The sequence below is a fragment of the Heterodontus francisci genome, unplaced genomic scaffold, assembly GCF_036365525.1.
Source record: "Heterodontus francisci isolate sHetFra1 unplaced genomic scaffold, sHetFra1.hap1 HAP1_SCAFFOLD_286, whole genome shotgun sequence".
In the NCBI taxonomy this organism is placed as follows: domain Eukaryota; kingdom Metazoa; phylum Chordata; class Chondrichthyes; order Heterodontiformes; family Heterodontidae; genus Heterodontus; species Heterodontus francisci.
Window position 1 is genome coordinate 282,271 of NW_027141006.1, and position 19,613 is coordinate 301,883.

The 19,613-nt window shown below is 46.7% G+C and overlaps 3 non-coding genes across 3 annotated transcripts; 1 reads left to right on the plus strand and 2 right to left on the minus strand.

Moving 5' to 3' along the window:
* Positions 1-1,244: 1,244 nt before the first annotated feature.
* trnap-ugg (transfer RNA proline (anticodon UGG)) lies at positions 1,245-1,333 on the plus strand. Its single transcript is given in 2 exon segments — positions 1,245-1,280; positions 1,298-1,333. It is a non-coding gene; the product is annotated as a tRNA-Pro (tRNA).
* A 12,467-nt stretch (positions 1,334-13,800) lies between these two features.
* On the minus strand, positions 13,801-13,883 carry trnal-cag (transfer RNA leucine (anticodon CAG)). The gene has a single exon. It is a non-coding gene; the product is annotated as a tRNA-Leu (tRNA).
* Positions 13,884-17,970: 4,087 nt separating this feature from the next.
* On the minus strand, positions 17,971-18,053 carry trnav-uac (transfer RNA valine (anticodon UAC)). Its single transcript has one exon. It is a non-coding gene; the product is annotated as a tRNA-Val (tRNA).
* Between the last annotated feature and the right edge of the window lie 1,560 nt (positions 18,054-19,613).

A 19,613-nucleotide genomic window follows, 5' to 3' on the forward strand; every position in this document is an offset into this window, starting at 1 on the left:
AGAGCTTTTTTACACAGTGATTGGTAATGATCTGTAACTCGCTGCCCCCGAGGGCGGAGGAAGTGGAGACAATCGTTGGTTACAAAAGGAATTTCGATGGGCATTTGAAGGAAATAAATTTACAGGGCTAGGGGGATCGAGCAGACGAGTGGGCCTGACTGGATCGCTCCATGGAGAGCTGGCCTGTACTTGATGGGGCGAATGGCCTCCTTCTATACCACAAATGACCCAATGACTCGATGAGTCTATGTCACTCTCAGAATCAAGACAACAGAGTGACAGATTTAACACAACATTATAACATATGTTTGGTTTGACAAATTCAATAATAACTCGTCTCCACTCCTAGTATTTCTAAATCCCACACATTCACTATAATGTCAACAATTATTTCCTGTTGTGTCTCTCTCACATTTGTAAACTTCACGATATTGGAGTGAGGTGACATCTACTTGCGGGAAGCAAGAACTGCAATCAAGCAGCAGAAACTCCACAGTCTGTCAGGGTTGAAGAAACATTGCAATATGAGGAAATAGTGAAGGGGTTTGATCGGGTTGATGGAAACATGATTCCACTTGTGGTATCGTATGAAGCAAGGGCCGGAAATATAAAATTGTCATTAATAAAAGAAATGAGGACTTCATGAAAAATGCATTTGCTTAGAGAATGGTTATAGAGATATACAGCACTGATATAGGCCCTTTGGCCCACTGAGTCTGCACTGACCATCAACCACCCATTTATACTAATCCTATGTTAACCCAGAATTCCCTACCACATCCCCTCATTTCTCCTATCACCTACCCTGGGGCCAATTTACAACAGTCAATTTATCTATCAACCCACAAGTCTTTCGTTGTGGGAGGAAACCAGAGTACCTTGTGGAAGCCCACATAAACAACTTGCAAACTCCACACAGGCAGTATACAGAACTGAATCGGGGTCATTGAAGTTGTGAAGCTACAGTGCTCACCACTGCACCACCCTTAGAATGTGGATAGAGTAAAAAGTGAGATTGGATGGACAGAAGCAGTCTGAAAAGATGGCTCAAACAAAAGGTGAAAACCCTGAAATGTTAACTCTGTTTCTCTCTCCACAGATGCTGTCAGAGGTGCTGAGTATTTCCAGCACTTTCTGTTTTTATTTCAGCTTTGTAGGATATTGTTTTGATCTGAAAAAAATGCATGATCGGCTGTGGGTGCCAGTGAAATTCCACAGGAGCGAATAAAAACCATGCCAACGGTGGCTCGTTGATCTAGGGGTATGATTCTCGCTTTGGGTATATAAGTGATTATTATGTGAGAGGTCCTGGGTTCAAATCCCAGACGAGCCCTTCTCTGTTGCCATTTTTAGTTTAAGGTCATCGATTGCTTTCAGCCTTCCAGAAAGCGGAATCGATTTCCAAACTGAGCCTGCTTGAGGACCGGGGAACTGGATTCAAAGAGCTTGTCGACAAAATTGAAATGAACAAAATATACAGATTGTCAAGTGGGAATATAAAGTTGCAACAGTAACTAAAGGCCTGCTCAGGTCAGCAAATGAAACCCGACCCAAGCCTGACAGCACGACATCCGACCCGGTCCGAGTCCTTTCATTTTTTTCCCGTGCCCGAACTGACCACCAGAATGTTCAGTTAAACTTGCTTCCGTTTTTCACTTTTTAAGCTTGTGCAGGTAAGGCAACAAAAACTGTAACTGGACTTGAAAGGTTGTTTAAATGTGCATTAAGATTAGAGCTACGTACCGGAGGTGATGAGCTGAAGATTGTTACCAAAGAAGTTAGTGATTGTGAGGTCACCAGTTAAAGAGAAAGTCATGGAGTTGTGCCCAGACAGGTTGTCCCACACTGTATTGATTAAAATATTGCCCGAAGGCTAGAAAATATCATTATACATTCCCTAGACTCCTGCTTTACAGGTTGAAATACTTTCTGCAAGTTTATCCAGAGAGCAGGTGAGATGCAGAGACCAGGAAGGTCTTGAGTGATTAATTATTATAAAATATACATTCTTATATTAAAGAGATTGTGCTCTACCTTCGATGGAATCGCTCACTGCAGACTAGTGCGGAGTGTTTCCCGCCTTGACGTCCTGGCTGTCACTGGATCTTGAGTCCAGGCCTCTGGATTACTGGTCCAGTAATCTTTGAAATTTCTCCCTTGATCTAATATTTTAATCTGGTAAGTCAGATTTTACAAAAAAAAAATTAAATTATTTAAGACTGCTTCATGTTCAGCAGTGCCAAATGATTAAATAAATTCAAATATATTCAAAATTATATATCAACTATTAAATACTCATGCCCAGCTTTGAATACAAAAAAATGCCTCTAATTGTGTTCTGGTCTGGAATGGAATTCTTCAGTGTTTCTGTTTAGCTTGGATTGACTCATCGATTTTCTTGTTTTTCACTTTGTCGATGCCTTTGAATAATTGTGGATCCTTCTTCAGGGAGTCTTCTTTCACCAGGTAGTTCTGACCTCTGATGATGTTGATCGTAATCAGCTTCAATTTGCTGATAGTTTTGGAAGTGAGCAGATTTCCTTTGCTTGAGTTTACAACATGGAAGTTAGTCTGACGTGTGGACCCATGGGAGGATTTGAAAGCTGCCCTTGCATTGGAGCAAACAGTTGCATCCATCCAAACAGAGGTACAGTAGAAGTGACATATTCAGTTCAGTCTGTCGATCATGGGGCTTTCAATCTCAGGGTTGTGAGTTTGAGCGCCATTTAGTTTTTCCATTTTTTAGGCTTCATTAGCAGAGAGTACAAGGAGTGTTTGAAATGAAATTCAACAACAGTATGAGAAACGCTCTCTTTCATTCGGGACTCTTAACTCTCTGCAGCATCTCGCTGTGAAAGATTGAACTTTATCTCATTTCTTTTTCAGCTGGGAGTCAGTGCGGCTCAGTGGGACTTCTGGCTGTCTCCCACCTCACAATCCATCAGTGCTGAGAAAGCAATGGGAAATATTACTCATGGCTGAGTAAGCAGAGGACACCGATTTAAGGTGAATGGGAAAAGAATCAAAGGCAACATGAGGAAAAACCTTTTTTATGCAGCAAATGGTTAAGATCTGATATGTACTGCCTGAGAGTGTGACGGAGGAAGATTCAACCATAGCTTTCAAAAGGATATATGATAATTATCTGAAGGGAAAAAAAAATCAGCTTTTCATGGAATACATGAGGATGTGGCATGAGCTGAGTTGCTTGTGCAGAGAGGCAGCACAAGCACGATGAGCTGAATCCCTCCTTTTGTGCTGTAAGTATTCTGTGATCTATGATTCTATACAAACTGAAACCAACACTCACATATGAGAAACTGACAGGTACAGTGTAAACCCCACACTAACAAACCAGCAAATGCCAGGGACAGAGTAAAACCAACAGTCCTAGACAAGAAACTGACAGATACTGTGTGAAACCCAAAAATCACTTATCAGGATTTGGCAGTTAATGTGTAAAAACCTCTCTTCAATATCCATCCTGCAAGGTACAAAGAAAATTAGGTACAAACCCAGGCTCATACTTCGAAGACTGAGAGATAAAGAGCAAAACACAGACTCACCTACAAGAGGCTGACAAGTACAGAGAATAAAATAGAGGGGGTGCAGATTAAAAACACATGCATGTAACGGATACTGATAGGGATAGAATCAAACCCTTTCTCACACATGACACGAAAATTGGTGGTGTCGTAAATAGTGAGGAGGAAAGTCTTAGATTACAGGCCAATATAGATAGTCGGAGGCAGAGAATATAAGAGCAGGGAGGTTATGACGGAGCTGTATAAAATGCTAGTTAGGCCACAGCTGGAGTACTGTGTACTGTTCTGGGCACCACACTATAGGAAGGATGTGATTGCACTGGAGAGGGTACAGAAGAGAGTCACCAGGATGTTGCCTGGGCTGGAGCATTTCAGCTATGAAGAGAGACTGAAAAGGCTAGCATTGTTTTCCTTGGAGCAGAGAAGGCTGAGGGGAGATAAGATTGAGGTTTACAAAATTATGAGGGGCATTGATGGGTTAGATAGGAAGAAACATTTTACCTTAGCGGAGGGGTCAATAACCAGGTGGGATAGATTTAAGGTAAGGGGCAGGAGGTTTAGATGGGATTTGAGGAAAAAAATTTACCCAGAGGGTGGTTGGAATCTGGAACGCACTCCCTGAAGAGGTGGTAGAGGCCGGAACCCTCACAACATTTAAGAAGTATTTACATGAGCACTTGAAATGCTTTAGCATACAAGGCTACGGGCCAAATACTGGAAAATGGGATTAGAATAGTTAGGTGCTTGATGGCCAGCACAGACACAGTGGGCTGAAGGGCCTGTTTCTGTACTGTATAACTGTATGACTCTATATCAGAAACTGATAGATCTGGACAAAAGCTGATGATCACATACAAGTTGTTAAAAGATATGTGGTGAAACTCACATTTTTTTTTTTTATTTCCAAAATATACTTTATTCATAAAAATCTGTAAAAATTACATTCCCAAACAGTTTAAAACAGCATCAAGTCAAAAAATACAAACAGTGCAAAGGTGATCAGTTACCTTCTGTACAATCATGAGTTGCCTCACAACCCTTCCATTTCATTGTCATGCCATATACATTTTTACATTTACAGCGCACAAAATTTCTCCAATACAGTTCGAGGGATTTCCCATGGATCCAGCCCCTCAGTTCAGCTTGGTGGGGGGACCTTACACTGTGGTCTTTCCCCATTGAGCCTTTGCTGCGGCTGCCCCAAGCCTTGGTGCGTCCCTCAGCACGTAGTCCTGGACCTTGGAATGTGCCAGTCTGCAACATTCGGTGGTGGACAACTCTTTTCGCTGGAAGACCAGCAAGTTTCAGGCAGACCAAAGGGCGCCTTTCACCGAATTGATAGTCCTCCAGCAGCAGTTGATGTTTGTCTCGGTGTGCGTCCCTGGGAATAGCCCGTAGAGCACAGACTCCTGTGTTACCGAGCTGCTTGGGATGAAGATCAACAAAAACCACTGCATCTCTTTCCACAAAGTTAGCTCACAGAGCAATAGCAGAAACAGTCACAAACCAAAAACTGAAACATACAGAGTAAAAACCCACATTCTCACACCAGAAATTCACGGCTACAAAGTGAAGCTGACTCTCTCCTCCCAGGCACTGACAGGTACAAAAGAAAGCACGCACTAACATACCAGGAAATGAAATGTAGGAAATAAAACCTGATTATCATGTCAGAGATTGGCATTAATGACAGTTGTGGTACCCAGAATGCTCTGCGCTCCAGAATTTGCCTTGTCTCTGAAAAGGAGCAGGCGCGGTAGTAGCTGAGCTCCATCTGCAGCTGGAGCGGAATATTCACAAAGTGCAGGGAGACCGCGCCCGTAGCGGGTGCACACAGCTGGAGCAGGGCGTCAAGGCCACAATAGGATGGAACAATCCCGTTTGTGTCCCTGCGGGTGGCGGTGAAGCTTTTCCCTGTGAGGCTTCCCGAAACTGCCCGCCAGCAAGGTCAACTGGTCAGAGAGCGTCTGCAAATGGATAGGAATTGGGGATTGAGCAGGGAGCGTCTCTAAATGAATAAGATTTGGGGACTGGGCAAGGAGCGTCTGTAAATGGATAAGAATTGGGGATTTGGCAGGGAGCGTTTTTTTATCCGTTCGTGGGATGTGGGCGTCGCTGGCTCGATCTCAGCTACAGTAATGTGTCCTGTTCTGGGCACCAGGTTTCAGAAAGGACATCAAAGCTTTTGAGACAGTTCGGAGGAGATTTACGAGAATGATACCAGAGATGAGGGGTTTCAGTTCTCTGGACAGAGTGGTGAAGCTGGGATTGTTGGCCAAAAATGTCAAGGGGAGGTGAGGAGAGATCTTTTTACCCAGTAACTGATTCGGATTTGGAATGAATTGTCTGACAGGGTGGTGGAAACAGATTCAATTATAACTTTCATAAAGGAATTGGACAAATATTTCAAAGTGAATTTCTCCAGGACGATGGGGAAATAGGCAGGGGGTTGGACTAATTGCATCATTTTTTTCACAGATTCAGCACAGGCACAAAAGACCGATTGGCCTCCTTCTGTGCTGTATGATTCTATGAAATAGTGACAGTCAGGGCAAGTCTGTATAAGAAGGAGAAATGGAGACAGGTCAGGGAGAGCACATCACCAAAACTGGGGGATACTACATTGGACAGGGAGGGTCGGAGGGGGAGAGAGCATGTACATACAGTCAGAATCAGCACCTTCAGGGGAGGAGAGAGAGAGGAACCAGTGAGTGTAGAACTGAACCCAGCCAGAGTCAACCTGCTGAAACACCAGTGAGTTCACACTGGGGAGAGATCATTTACCTGCTCCGTGTGTGGGAAGGGGTTCATTCAGTCATCCAACCTCACTGAACATCAACTTGTTCACACCTTTTCAATGTCCTGACTGTGAGAAGAGCTTGAAAAGCAGTAATGATCTGCTGAAACACCAACACATTCACTCTGGGGAGAGGCCGTTCCCCTGCCATGTGTGTGGGAAGGGATTCACTCAGTTATTCAATCTCCTGCAACATCAGCAAGTTCACATGTAACTGCAGGGGTTGGATTCTGCTGTTGTTGCTGCTATTCATCACTTTCAGAGACAAAGTTGGGTCTTACTTTATAACCAGTGTAGTCCAGAGCAAAAGCGTCTTCTTAATGTTGAGATAAACGGGAGAAGAAACCGGGAAGTGGCGGCGAGGATGGGGGAGGTGCTGCACCATCACTTTAATGGTGCACCCTCCCTCCCCCGGGGTACTTGCTGCACGTCCGCCAGGCCTGGCGGCTCTGATTGGGGTCGTGAGAGCCGCTGAGACTCGGTGCAGCTGTGGCTGCGCTCACTACCGCTCAGCTCTGTTGTGATATTTAAAATACGAAAGGCCTGTTGGACTGAGAGCTGATCTGGAATTTAGAAAGCAGCATTACTGGAGGCTCATTGCTGCTCAGCACAATCTCACCCCCGATCCTGGGAATTGTTGATTCTACACCCTGTAGTTCAGTTCTTCACTTAACTAGAGGGGGAGATGTGTGAGCAGAAAAACAGAGCAAATTAAAAAACACAGCTGGACAGATGTGCAACAGGTCAATCCACTGTTACAATAACTCCATCACTGACTGCCTCCTGACAGTAACCAGCCCTTTCACAGAGACTGTGGGTGGCTCTGAAAAGAGCCTTTGGTTTATTAGATGACATTTTGGCCGCTTTACTTTTTCTGGGAGCTCTGAGCGCTGGTTTTCTTGGGCAGCAGCAAGGCCTGGATATTCGGCAGCACCCCGCCCTGAGCGATGGTCACGTCTCCCAGCAGCTTGCTGAGCTCCTCGTTGTTGCGGACGGCCAGCTGCAGGTGTCTGGGGTTGATGCGGGTCTTCTTGTTGTCCCGGGCCGCGTTACCGGCCAGCTCGAGGATTTCAGCGGTCAGATACTCGAGCATTGTGCAGCGCCAACATCATCACATTTCCGCAACAAATCCATCTTCGTGCATGCGTGATAAAGCATCATTGGGTATCTAGCCACCCCATCCCCCCACCACGTGGCTGGAGGAAGTGGCTGAATGGGAGATTTTGAAGCTGTAGCTCTCCCCCCTCGGCAACTCACTCCAGGCCTCGACGGTACCCCCACTCAGCCGCTCGCTCCAGCCCTCGCTGCTCCCTCACCCCCCCACTCCCCTGGCCAGTTGTTCCTCGCTTCGCACCACCCCACTCTCTGGCCACTCGCTCCAGGCCGTGCCGCTTCCCTCCTCTCAGCCACTCACTCCTACGTCGCCCTGTCACTCCTTGCGGCCCTCCTGCTTCTACAGGTGGCGCCTGGTGAAGAAATGTGGGAGCGAGTGTCACAGCCAGAGCTAGCAGCTGTGGGCTGGGCTGGGACAGGGTGGGGGGTGGGGATGCGGAGAGCGAACAGCCAGAGTGCGGAATTTCACCAGTAGGGAGGAGGGGGAGAAAGCGAGTTGCAGAGATGGGGAGAGCGGTCAGTGGGGTGGGAGCTAGTAGCTGCGTTCGGGTGAAGTCAATCCTGGTCAGTTATATAAACAAATCACAATAACGAATTGGCAGCACATTTTATCCTCTGCCCGATTTTCCTTTCCATCGATCGGGGTGCTAATTCACTATCTTCCAATGGAAATTCAATCACAAAATTCCTTTTGTATTTAATAGGATTACTGAAATGTTAAATGGATCTGAGGATGACAGTTAGTATTAGCAAACGCACCCGAGTGAATTAGCACCCCAATCGATGGTAAGGAAAATCGGGGAATGTAGAGAATGTGCTGCCAATTCGTTATTGAGATTCGTTGAGTAATTCGATTCTGCCCAACACTGAAATTGGCGGCTTTTTTGAATTCAACCTTTCAGCCAGGACGACAATTTAAGCCAATGATTTGCTGTATTTTCTAATTCGAGGCTCGGCAATTGGTTAAGACATGCGAATGGGAAGAGGGTGACCAATCAGAATGGGCTCTGGATAGCGCGGGGTCAAACAGCGGGAATTCCAGGTCCCTGAATGAATGAGCTGAAACTGATCAGTTTCACAAACCCTGTCAGTTTCAGTGCAGGAAACACCGTCTCGGGGGAAATAACATCACAAGTGGGTGTGGTTCCAGTGACCGATTTAACGGCTGCTGCAAAACTCCCGGATTCCCTCATTGCAGCGAAATCATTTTGAAATTCTAGGAAAACAATGAGTGATTCTGGAGGAGTGATGTGGCTTTTCACTGAGGACATGTGTCGACTGGGGAAATAACTAACTGTAGAGCCTCGGGCACTGTTTACACAGCCCGTTTAGAAAATCACATCCTTGCTGCAAATGAAATGTCAAATTTGGGGATTCTAGTTTTGTATCTCGAACACAGCACAGATTTATTCCAGACAGTTCTAAACAGCCTATCCCATCTCCCGTTTCAAGGTCACTGCTCTCTCTGTGAGGCGGTGGGTGGCTCTGAGAAGAGCCTTGGTTGTGTTTGCAGGAAAGGGTCGAGTTGTTCAGCCGCTGAATCCGCAGAGAGTGCGGCCCTGCCGTTTCAGAGCGTACACCACACCCATGGCAGTGACCGTCTTGCGCTTGGCGTGTTCAGTGTAGGTGACCGCATCCCTGATCACATTCTCCAGGAAAACCTTCAACACCCCGCCAGTCTCCTCATAGATCAAACCCGAGATCCGCTTGACCCCGCCACGGCGAGCCAGGCGGCGGATTGCTGGTTTGGTGATGCCCTGGATATTATCACGAAGCACTTTGCGGTGCCGCTTTGCTCCGTCTTTGCCCAGTCCTTTCCCTCCTTTACCTCTGCCAGACTTTCTTTTATTAATTTCCAAAATATACTTTATTCATAAAAATCTGTAAAAAAAAAATACATTACAAAACAGTTCCAAAAAGCACCAAGTCAAACAATACAAAGAGTGCAAAGGAGATCAGTTTCCTTCAATACAGGAGTGAGTTGCCTCACAACCCTTCCATTTCATTGTCATGCCATGTACATTTTACAGCAAACAAATATTTTCTGGCTACAGTTCGAGTGGTTTCCCATGGATCCAGCTCCTCAGTTCAGCGTGGTGAGGGGAGCTTACACTGTGGTCTTTCCCCATTGAGCCTTTGCTGCGGCTGCCCCAAGTTTTAATGCGTCCCTCAGCACGTAGTCCTGGACCTTGGAATGTGCCAGTCTGCAACATTCGGTCATGGACAACTCTTTGCGCTGGAAGACCAGCAAGTTTCGGGCAGACCAAAGAGCGTCTTTCAACGAATTGATAGTCCTCCAGCAGCAGTTGATGTTTATCTCGGTGTGCGTCCCTGGGAACAGCCCATAGAGCACAGACTCCTGTGCTACAGAGCTGCTTGGGATGAACCTCGACAAAAACCACTGCATCTCTTCCACACCTGCTTTGCAAAGACACATTCCAGAAAGAGGTGGGCAACGTCTCTTTTCCACCACAGCCACCTCGAGGTCCGCGTGTGGATGGGGTGAGACTTCGGGTGTGCAGGAAGGATCTGACAGGGAGGGCTCTTCTCACCATCAGCCAGGCTACATCTTGGTGCTTGTTTGAAAGTTCTGGTGATGAGGCATTCTGCCAAATGACTTTGGACTTCTGCTCAGGGGACCATCCGACAGGATCCACCATCTTCTTTTCCCGCAGGGCCTTGAGGATATTCCGTGCAGACCACTGCCTGATGGATTGGTGGTCAAAGGTGTTTTTCCACAGAAACTTTTCCATGAAGGATAGGCAGTACGGCACAGTCCAACTTGATGGAGCATTCCGCGGCAATATGACCAGGCCCATCCTTTGCAACACTGGGGACAGATAGAACCTCAGCACGTAGTGACACTTGAAGTTTGCAAACTGGGGATCTACACACAGCTTGATGCAGCCGCACACAAAGGTAGCCATAAGGATGAAGGCGACGTTGGGTACATTTTTCCCGCCCTTATCCAGAGGTTTGAACATCGTGTCCCTCCGCACTCGGATCATTTTGGATCCCCAGATGAAGCGGAAAATGGCTCAGGTGATCGCCACAGCGCAGGAATGCGGTATGGGCCAGACCTGCACCACGTACAGCAATGTGAGCGCCTCGCACCTGATGACCAGGTTCTTACCCATAATGGAGAGAGATCGCTGCTCCCACATGCTCAGCTTATGTTGGACCCTGGCTACTCGCTCCTTCCAGGTTTTGGTGCACGTCCCAGCCCTACCAAACCATATTCCCAGCACCTTCAGGTAGTCTGACCTAACGGTGAAGGGGACAAAGGATCGGTCAGCCGAGTTCCCAAAGAACATGGCCTCGCTCTTGCCGTGTTTAACATTGGCTCCCAAGGCCATTTCGAGCTGGTCGCAGATGCTCATCACTTTGCGCACAGACAGTGGATCCGAGCATAAAACGGCGACGTCATCCATGTACAGGGAGGTTTTAACCTGAGTGCCTCCGCTGCCTGGGATTGTCACCCCTCTGATGCTCGCATTCTTCCTAATAGACTCAGCAAAGGGTTCAATACTGCAAACAAACAAGACAGGGGAGAGAGGACAGCCCTGTCTGACTCCAGATTGGATCGGGAAACTTTCTGATTCCCACCCATTGATTGAGACTGCACTACTGATGTTTGTGTAGAGTAGTTTGATCCAATTGCAGATTCTCTCCCCAAACCCCATTTTGGAATGCACATCCATCATGTAAGTGTGCGATATCCTGTCAAAAGCCTTCTCCTGGTCCAGGCTGATGAGGCAGGTGTCCACCCTCCTGTCCCTTACATAGGTGATCATATCCCTGAGTAGCGCAAAGCTATCAGAGATTGTCCTGCCTGGTATAGTATAGGTCTGATCAGGGTGAATCACCAACTCCAGAGCACTTGAATCGACTGGCTATGTCTTTTGACAGAATCTTGTAGTCAGCATTGAGCAGAAATTGGGCCACCAATTTCTGATTTCTGTCCTCTCCCCCTTCTGCTTGTCAATGAGGGTGATGATGCCTTTCCTCATGGATTCTAACATGCTGCCAGCCTGGAGCATACTCTTGTTTACTGGCAGACATGTTGATTCTTTCCTCAAATCAGTGCACAATAAAAGAGACTGATTCTGTCATGCTCCTTTTTATACAGGCCACCTGGACCTGGCTGAGAAAGGCAGAGTGAGAGCAGGGAGGGGAAGAGACAAGAGTGAAGATTAAACAGAGAGCTCGATGGAGGAGACACCCAGAGTGACAGACAGAGAGAGAATGGCCCCTCATCTTTCAGCTCCACCTCCAGTTTCCTCCGGGCTGCCAATTTCAAACCCTTTATTCACAGTAGAACCGAAACCCAGCTCTCCACACAAACCCTTCCAGACTCGGCCTTCATCGTCAAGGCTTTCCAGAAAGCCGGAGCTTTTAAATATGGTCCCGATGCAATTAAGGCTCAGTAATATTCCCACCTAAACACAGTCCATTCTATACTTAGAAACCTCCTCAGTAACATCACCATTTCCACACACATCCGCTTCCAGCAGTTTACAGCACCTTACTGCAGATGTTTGGGGAATCTCCTGTGTTAAGATTGGAGTTGGAAAGCGGCCTTTACCCGGCGGTGTTATTGTCTCACACTGAATCTGCCAGACATCCTGTTCTCTTTATTGTGAGAGACAGCACGGATTTACGAAATGTTCATTTGAAATGATCTCCATTGAGAACGAGCCCGGCCGTGGGACAGGTATTCCAGTGCAAAGAGCTGTCCATGACCGAGTGTTGCGGACTGGCACATTGCAACGTCCAAGACTATGTGCTGTGGGACGGCATTAAAGCTTGGGGAAGCCACCATGGAGACTCAATGGGGAAAGGCTGCAGTCGGAGGCCCTAGTAGGCCACAGTACAGTGAGGGGCGGGAACCCGTGTAAAACCCCTCGGGCTGTTTGCACCAGAGAATGTTTGATGTGTAATGTAAATACTGTAAATATAACCTGTGCAGGCAGGGATAGTGAGATACATCATGTACATTATTGAAGGAAACTGATCTGTATTGTACCTTATGTAATATTAAATTTGAACTGCTTTGCAATGTAATTGCACAAATTATATGAATAAAATACATATTGTGCAAAAGAAAGCAGCTTTCCTGTCAACACACACCTTGTCTCAGGGCACAACTTTCCTGTGATCTTGTCATACCCAACTTCGCTCTATATCTTCTGACACACACACTTTACAGTCTGTCATTTCCAAAAACAAGCATTCTAAAATCAAAAGACCTTTTGTTTATTTCTCCTTTCTTTTCATTTCTCCTCTATTCTTCTCAATCACTCCCTTCAACAGTCCTATTCAGATCAAGGTGGAATGTGAATCGTGTCACAACTCACCTGACACTATTATTACCCTTCTTTTCTCTTGTCTCATTCAATGGGAAAGTTTTATTCACCAATCTGTTGCTGTTTTACACTCTTGCCATACCATCTGGTATTGCATCCATCTGAATTCTGTGCTTTCATGGCCTTATATTTCTTTTCCACTTCTGGGTGATTTGTTTTCTTCAGTTTCATTCAACCAGGCTGGACCACAGGGAAGTTTAGAACCTTTGCCTTGGACGGGTCCACGTTGATCCATTACATTCAGAATCACCTCCTTGAAATAACTCCATAGTACAACTACAGTAACCACACAGCATCTGCTTCAAACACTCCTCCACATTTTATCTGTTCTGACCGTCAACACCTCCAGCTCTTTTGTTTAAGTGGAACCCATCAGGTGTGTATAGGCTCCTTCTATTCTGAAAGCTGTAGCACTGGTTCAGGGAATTCAGCCCTGTTTCTCTACTCGAAAGGATCAGCCATGCTTGATCTGCCTCGTATTTTGCTTTTATTGCAACGTTACAAGACCTCCAATCCTCTGGCACCACACCTGTATCCAGTGAGGGATTGGAAAATGATGGTCAGACCTTCCACTATTTCTTCCCTGGCTTCTTTCAACAGCCTGGGGTACATTTCATCTGGTCCTGGTGATTTTTCCACATTCAAGGATGCTCATCCCATTTATACTTCCTCTCTCCTTAAGTTATCACGTCCAATACTTCACACTCCTCCTCCTTCATAACAATATCTGCATCACCCTCTCATTCGGGAAAACAGTAAAGTATTCATTAAGGATATTGGCAACATCTTCCACCCCGATACAAAGGTTACATTTTTGATCTTTTATGTGCCCTGCTGTTTGCTCAGTTGGCTCTAACTCTCATGTTTTGTTGCAACATCTTTGGGTCCATTGTTCCTTTGTTTGTCCATGTTCTTTCCTGCTTTCTCTTTGCTCTTCACCGCTGCTCCCAAACGCCTCCAGTGCAGTCAAAACACAAGGTGTCAGAAGTGGGATTCGAACCCACGCCTCCAATGGAGACTGCGACCTGAACGCAACGCCTTAGACCGCTCGGCCATCCTGACTACCTGCGACGTGCTGTCAATGCTAAGGAAATTATTCATTCTTTGTGAAAGTATTTGTGAGATTGTGGAAATGTCTGGAAGAGGAAAGACCAGCGGGAAAGCTCGAGCCAAGGCCAAGTCTCGATCCTCCCGGGCTGGACTGCAGTTCCCGGTGGGCCGTGTTCACAGGCTCCTGAGAAAGGGTAACTATGCTGAGCGTGTGGGTGCCGGAGCCCCGGTCTATCTGGCTGCTGTGCTCGAGTATCTGACCGCTGAAATCCTCGAGCTGGCCGGGAACGCAGCCCGGGACAACAAGAAGACCCGCAACATCCTCAGACACCTGCAGCTGGCCGTCCGCAACGACGAGGAGCTCAACAAGCTGCTGGGAGGAGTGACTATCGCTCAGGGCAGGGTGCTGCCTAATATCCAGGCCGTGCTGCTGCCCAAGAAAACCAGCGCTCAGAGCTCCCAGAAAAAGTAAAGCGGCCAAAATGTCATCAAATAAACCAAAGGCTCTTTTCAGAGCCACCCACAGTCTCTGTGAAAGGACTGGTTACTGTCAGGAGGGAGTCAGTGATGGAGTTATTGTAACAGTGGATTGACCTGTTTCACATCTGTCCAGGTGTGTTTTCAGTTCCCTCTCTGGATTTCGCTCTGTTTCTCTGCTCACACATCTCCCCCTCTCGTTAAGTGAAGAAGTGAACTACAGGGAGTCAGAATCAACAATTTAATAAATCCCGCTGCCTTCGATTTTATAAATCCCGAGATTATCCCGGTACATTAACGGGAACTGGTTCGGAGCTGATGAATTAATTTAATAATGGAAGTGTCCGGGTTAATTCTCTGTTTTTCATTTGGACAGTTTGAATTGTGTTTTTTTTTCTCGCCGGTGATCTGAGCGCCGCTTCTCAATGAGAATCTGCTCCCGGAACAGAGTAAATGCAGGAAGGAAGAGGCCATTCTCGGGCTGTGTGTTTCTCTCCTAACCTGATCTGTTTAGACCGCACTGTTCCCAGAGGACGGAATCAGTGAGAGTTGTGCACACACAGGAGCTGAGTCCATTGCAGCGCTTTCAGGTGTGCCTTCCCCCCGGCCCTCCCTATTCTGCGGACACAGAGCTGTCTGTTTCCCCCGGCGGCGGGATAGAGTCGGGGATTCTCTCCCCGCAGTGTCAGGGTCTGCAGCCCCGGGGAACTGGCGGTTTCAGTCAGAGTGACCGAGCTGCCTTACATATCCTGTGTACTGATCTCCAATGGATTCAAATATTAGTGAACTCATTGGGTAATGTTTGTAAATAACCCTCATGTGAACGGAACCGGCTCCATTAATGCCTTCCAAATAAAACTGGGATCCATTTCTTTTCCCCAAATGCCAGCTAACGGATCCCAGGAGCGGGGTTGAGATTGTGCTGAGCAGCAATGAGTCTCCGGTAATGCTGCTTTCTAAATTCCAGATCAGCTCTCAGTCCGACAGGCCTTTCGGGAAAGTGATGTGACAAAACAGAAACCATGTGGCCGCCCCTCAATCTAATGGGTTTGATGATGAACAGAGATGGCAGCTCTTTCCTTTGCTGATTTGGTGGCTCTGAAAAGAGCCCTTGTTACACTTGTGACTGAAGCTTGGTTTTAGGTGCGTTCCCCGCGGATGCGGCGGGCCAGCTGGATGTCTTTGGCCATGATGGACCGGGATCATTCTGGTGAATCTGCTAATTTTCCGGCAGAAGCATCAGTCGCTGTTTGAACTGTTTAAAGTCAGGGATGTATTAGCAGCCAGAAAGTGAAGGGCAGTTCATTGCTCCCTGCAGCATTATCCGCCTCTTTCAGGAGAAAAGATCAGAAACCGCTCGTTTCTGTCAGTCCCCGAGAAGCCTGTGAGAAGCGGTTCGTCGCTAATTTGTTCCTTTTACAGAGTGGAAGCTGATATTTGTCCCGTTTTAAATTGCTGAACCGGACCTTCCTCCCGCCCCTTACAGTTAACAGATTGACAAATGAAAACGGTTCCTAAAATCGCGGCACAGTGGCGCAGTGGTTAGCCCCGCAGCCTCGCAGCTCCAGGAACCCGGGTTCAATTCCGGGTACTGCCTGTGTGGAGTTTGCAAGTTCTCCCTGTGTCTGCGTGGGTTTTCTCCGGGTGCTCCGGTTTCCTGCCAAAGGACTTGCAGGTTGATAGGTAAATTGGCCATTATAAATTGTCGGTAGTATAGGTAGGTGGTAGGGAAATATAGGGACAGGTGGGGATGTTTGTTAGGAATATGGGATTAGTGTAGGATTAGTATAAATGGGTGGTTGATGTTCGGCACAGACTCGGTGGGCCGAAGGGCCTGTTTCAGTGCTGTATCTCTAATCTAAAAAAAAAAATCGCGTCAGGGTTTTGTGACGGTAAATACAGGAAAACAGAACACAAAATGAGAGGTTTTAAAATTGTTGCCTGAAAATTGAAATTTTCCATCACTTCAATTCCTTCCTGTTCTTGAATTGCCGGGCTTTTTCCAATTGGAAAATCTGAGCCAATGAGAACTTCTATTTACTTATATGTGATTCTCCTATTGATTAAGAATTGGATTGAGAAGCGGGTGACCAATCAGAGACAGAGTCAAACTGCGGGGATTCCAGGCCCCCAGTAACTGAGCTGAAACTGTTCAGATTGACAAACCCTGGCAGTAGCTTCACACACTGGACACTTCACACTGAGTCATTCAAGGTGAGAGAAGCTTCAGATCCTGTCATTACTCTCTGACTCATTATTCATCTCGAACCAAACAATTAATAAATGTGAAGCAGTGAAGAGACTTTTCACTCTCACTGCAGAATGTGTCATCTGGGGAAATAAGGAACTATTATTTTCGGAGATTCCAGGTACGTTCCTCCCTGAACAAATCCATTCCTAACATTCCCGATCACAGCCTATCCCAGCTCCTGTTTTCACCCGACTCCAGCTGAATTGGAGAAACTCATGTGTTGGGGTTTGAGTTGTGAGGTGGGGTTTCTCCGCCAGTGTTACTGTCTTACAAACTCTCCCCCTGAATTTGTGAACTGAGACTGCACCGAACACATCCCCAGTTAGAGTGATGGGCGGACATCCCTCTGTTTTATGACAGAGAGTGGGGAAAGGGCTGGGTGGAGGGGAGTCACCAGGGATCCTGGATTTACTCCAAATCATTTCCGTGTGGAATCTGCAGGCGCAGCCTGGACAGGGATCATTTGATCAGGGGATCAGCTCTTTCCTGAGAGATGTTGGTGGCTCTGAGAAGAGCCTTTGTGTTCAGATGTTTACAAGTTTCCCGCGCTTTCACTTCTTTCCAGACCCTGCTTTCTGAGACTTCGCTGCTTTCGGCTTGACCTTGCTCTTCCATGTCTGCATTTTCTTCAGCGCCTTTCCGCCCGCCGCACTCTTGCCTTTTTTGACCTTCTTCGCAGGAGACTTTTTCTGAAGCGCTGCTTTCTTCACCGCCTTATTTGTCGTTGCCGCCGCCTTGCTGCTCGTTTTCTTGGCTGTTACTTTCTTTGTTGTCACTTTCTTGTCTGCTGGTTTCTTCACTAAAGATTTCTTGTCTGCTGGTTTCTTCACTGAAGATTTCTTGTCTGCTGGTTTCTTCACTAAAGATTTCTTGGCTGCTGGTTTCTTCACCTTCTTTCCCACTTTTCCCTGGGTTTTCCTTCTTGCTGATTTTGAAGGAGCCGGAGGCGCCCTGTCCCTTGCTCTGCACCAGGGAGCCTTTGTTCACATTCCTCTTGATACTTTGCTTGATCTGGGTCTTGAGCTTCTCCTGAGCGGTGGCAGACCTGCAAGGAATCAACTACCAGCTAGCGTATAAAGCGAGACCAAGGCTCAGGGCCTTCAGTTACCTGGAGGGGAGTCGGAGAGGCAGCGGATCCTGTGAGGAACCACAATCCAGGAAGGATGAGAAGGTCATTGTCAGGGTACAGAGGAGATTAAGTTAAAGATTTACCAGTTTATAAGCAAGCGCAGAGCCAAGGAACGGTGCTGGGGCAGATCAAATAATAGGAAGCTGTGATCAGTTGGAAGGCAAGAGTGATTAAATGACAGAAGAGATGATGGTGCAAGGCAAAAGTCAGGGAAAGAATAAGTAACATTTTGTAAGCACAGATACCAGGAGTGGGGTGTGAACCCACATAGACACATGTCTATTGGATTGTAAGACCAACGCCTTAACCACTCGGCCATCCTGGTACATTAGCCCACCACTGAAAATGAAATTTAATGTGATCTGGGTGCCATCTGGCCTTTTCCAATATAAAGTTATGACTCCTCTCCCATGCTAAATTGGACTCTTCATTATTTATGAACCTCAATCGGATCACCCCTCAGTCTAGGTTTCTCTAAGGTGTAGGGTCCCAACTCTTTTAGTCTAACTTGATAACCAAGATGTCTTATACTGGGAATTCGTCGAATGTCTCTCCTCTGTACCCTTTCCAAAGCCTCAATATCACCCATCATGTGAGGAGACCAAGACTGGATACAATATTCCAAGTGAGTCCTGACCAAGGTTTCATAAAAGGACAAATTCGGGACATCTCAGATACTGAAGGAGTCCGTGTCCAGAAGCAGCAAGACCTGGACAACATTCAGACTTGGGCTGCTGAGTGGCAAGTAACATTCACACCACATAAGTACCAGGCAATTACCATCTCCAACAAGAGAGAATGTAACCATCTCCCTTTGACGATAAACAGCATTACCATCGCTGAATCCCCCCACCATCAACATCCTGGGGGTTACCATTGACAAAAGCTTAACTGGACCATTCATATACATACTCTGGCTACAAAAGTAAATCAGATAGTGGGAATTCTGTGATGAGCAACTCAGCTCAAGGCACGTGGTGAAATGCTCATTAGGAGAGCTGGAGAAATGGACTGGTCAGGTGGGCAGAAAAGTGGCAAATGGAACTCAACTTGGAGAAGTGTGAGGTGATGCCTTTGGTGAGGTCAAACACAGCAAAGGAATACACAATTAATGGGTGAATGCTGAGAGGTGTAGAGGAAGTGAGGGACCTTGAAGTGAATGTCCACAAATCCCTGAAAGTAGCAGGACAGGTTGATAAGTTGGTTGAGAAGGCTTATGGAATCCTTTCCTTTATTAGCCGATGTATAGAATATCAGAGCAGGGAGGTTATGCTGGAACTGTATCAATCATTAGTTAGGCCACAACTTGAGTTCTGTGTGCAGTTCTGGTCACCTCATTCCAGAAAGGATGTAATTGCACGAGAGAGGTTACAGAGGAGATTTACGAGGATGTTGCCAGCTCTGGAAAAATGCAGCGATGAGGAAAGATTGGATCAGCTGGGGTTGAATAGAGGAGGCTGAGGGGAGATTTGATTGAAATGTACAAAATTGTGAGGGGTCTGGATAGAATGGATGGGAAGGGTCTATTTACCTTAGTAGGGAGGTCAGTGACTAGGGGGCATAGATTTAAATTGATGTGTTGAACAATTAGAGGGGAGATGAGGAAAGGTTTTTTCACCCAGAGGGCTGTGGGAGTCTGGAACTCACTGCCGATAAGGGTCGCTGAGGCAGAAACCCTCAACTCATTTAAAAGGTGTCTGGATGTGCACCTCAAGTACCTGAACCTGCAGGGCTACGGTCCAAATGCTGGGCAATGGGATTCAGCTGGGTGGCTCGTTTTTTGGCCTGCCTGTGCTGTAAATTTTCTATGTTCTATCATTCTATGCAGACACAATGGGCCGAATGGCCTCCTTCTGCACTGCAATAATTTTGTGATTTTTGACTC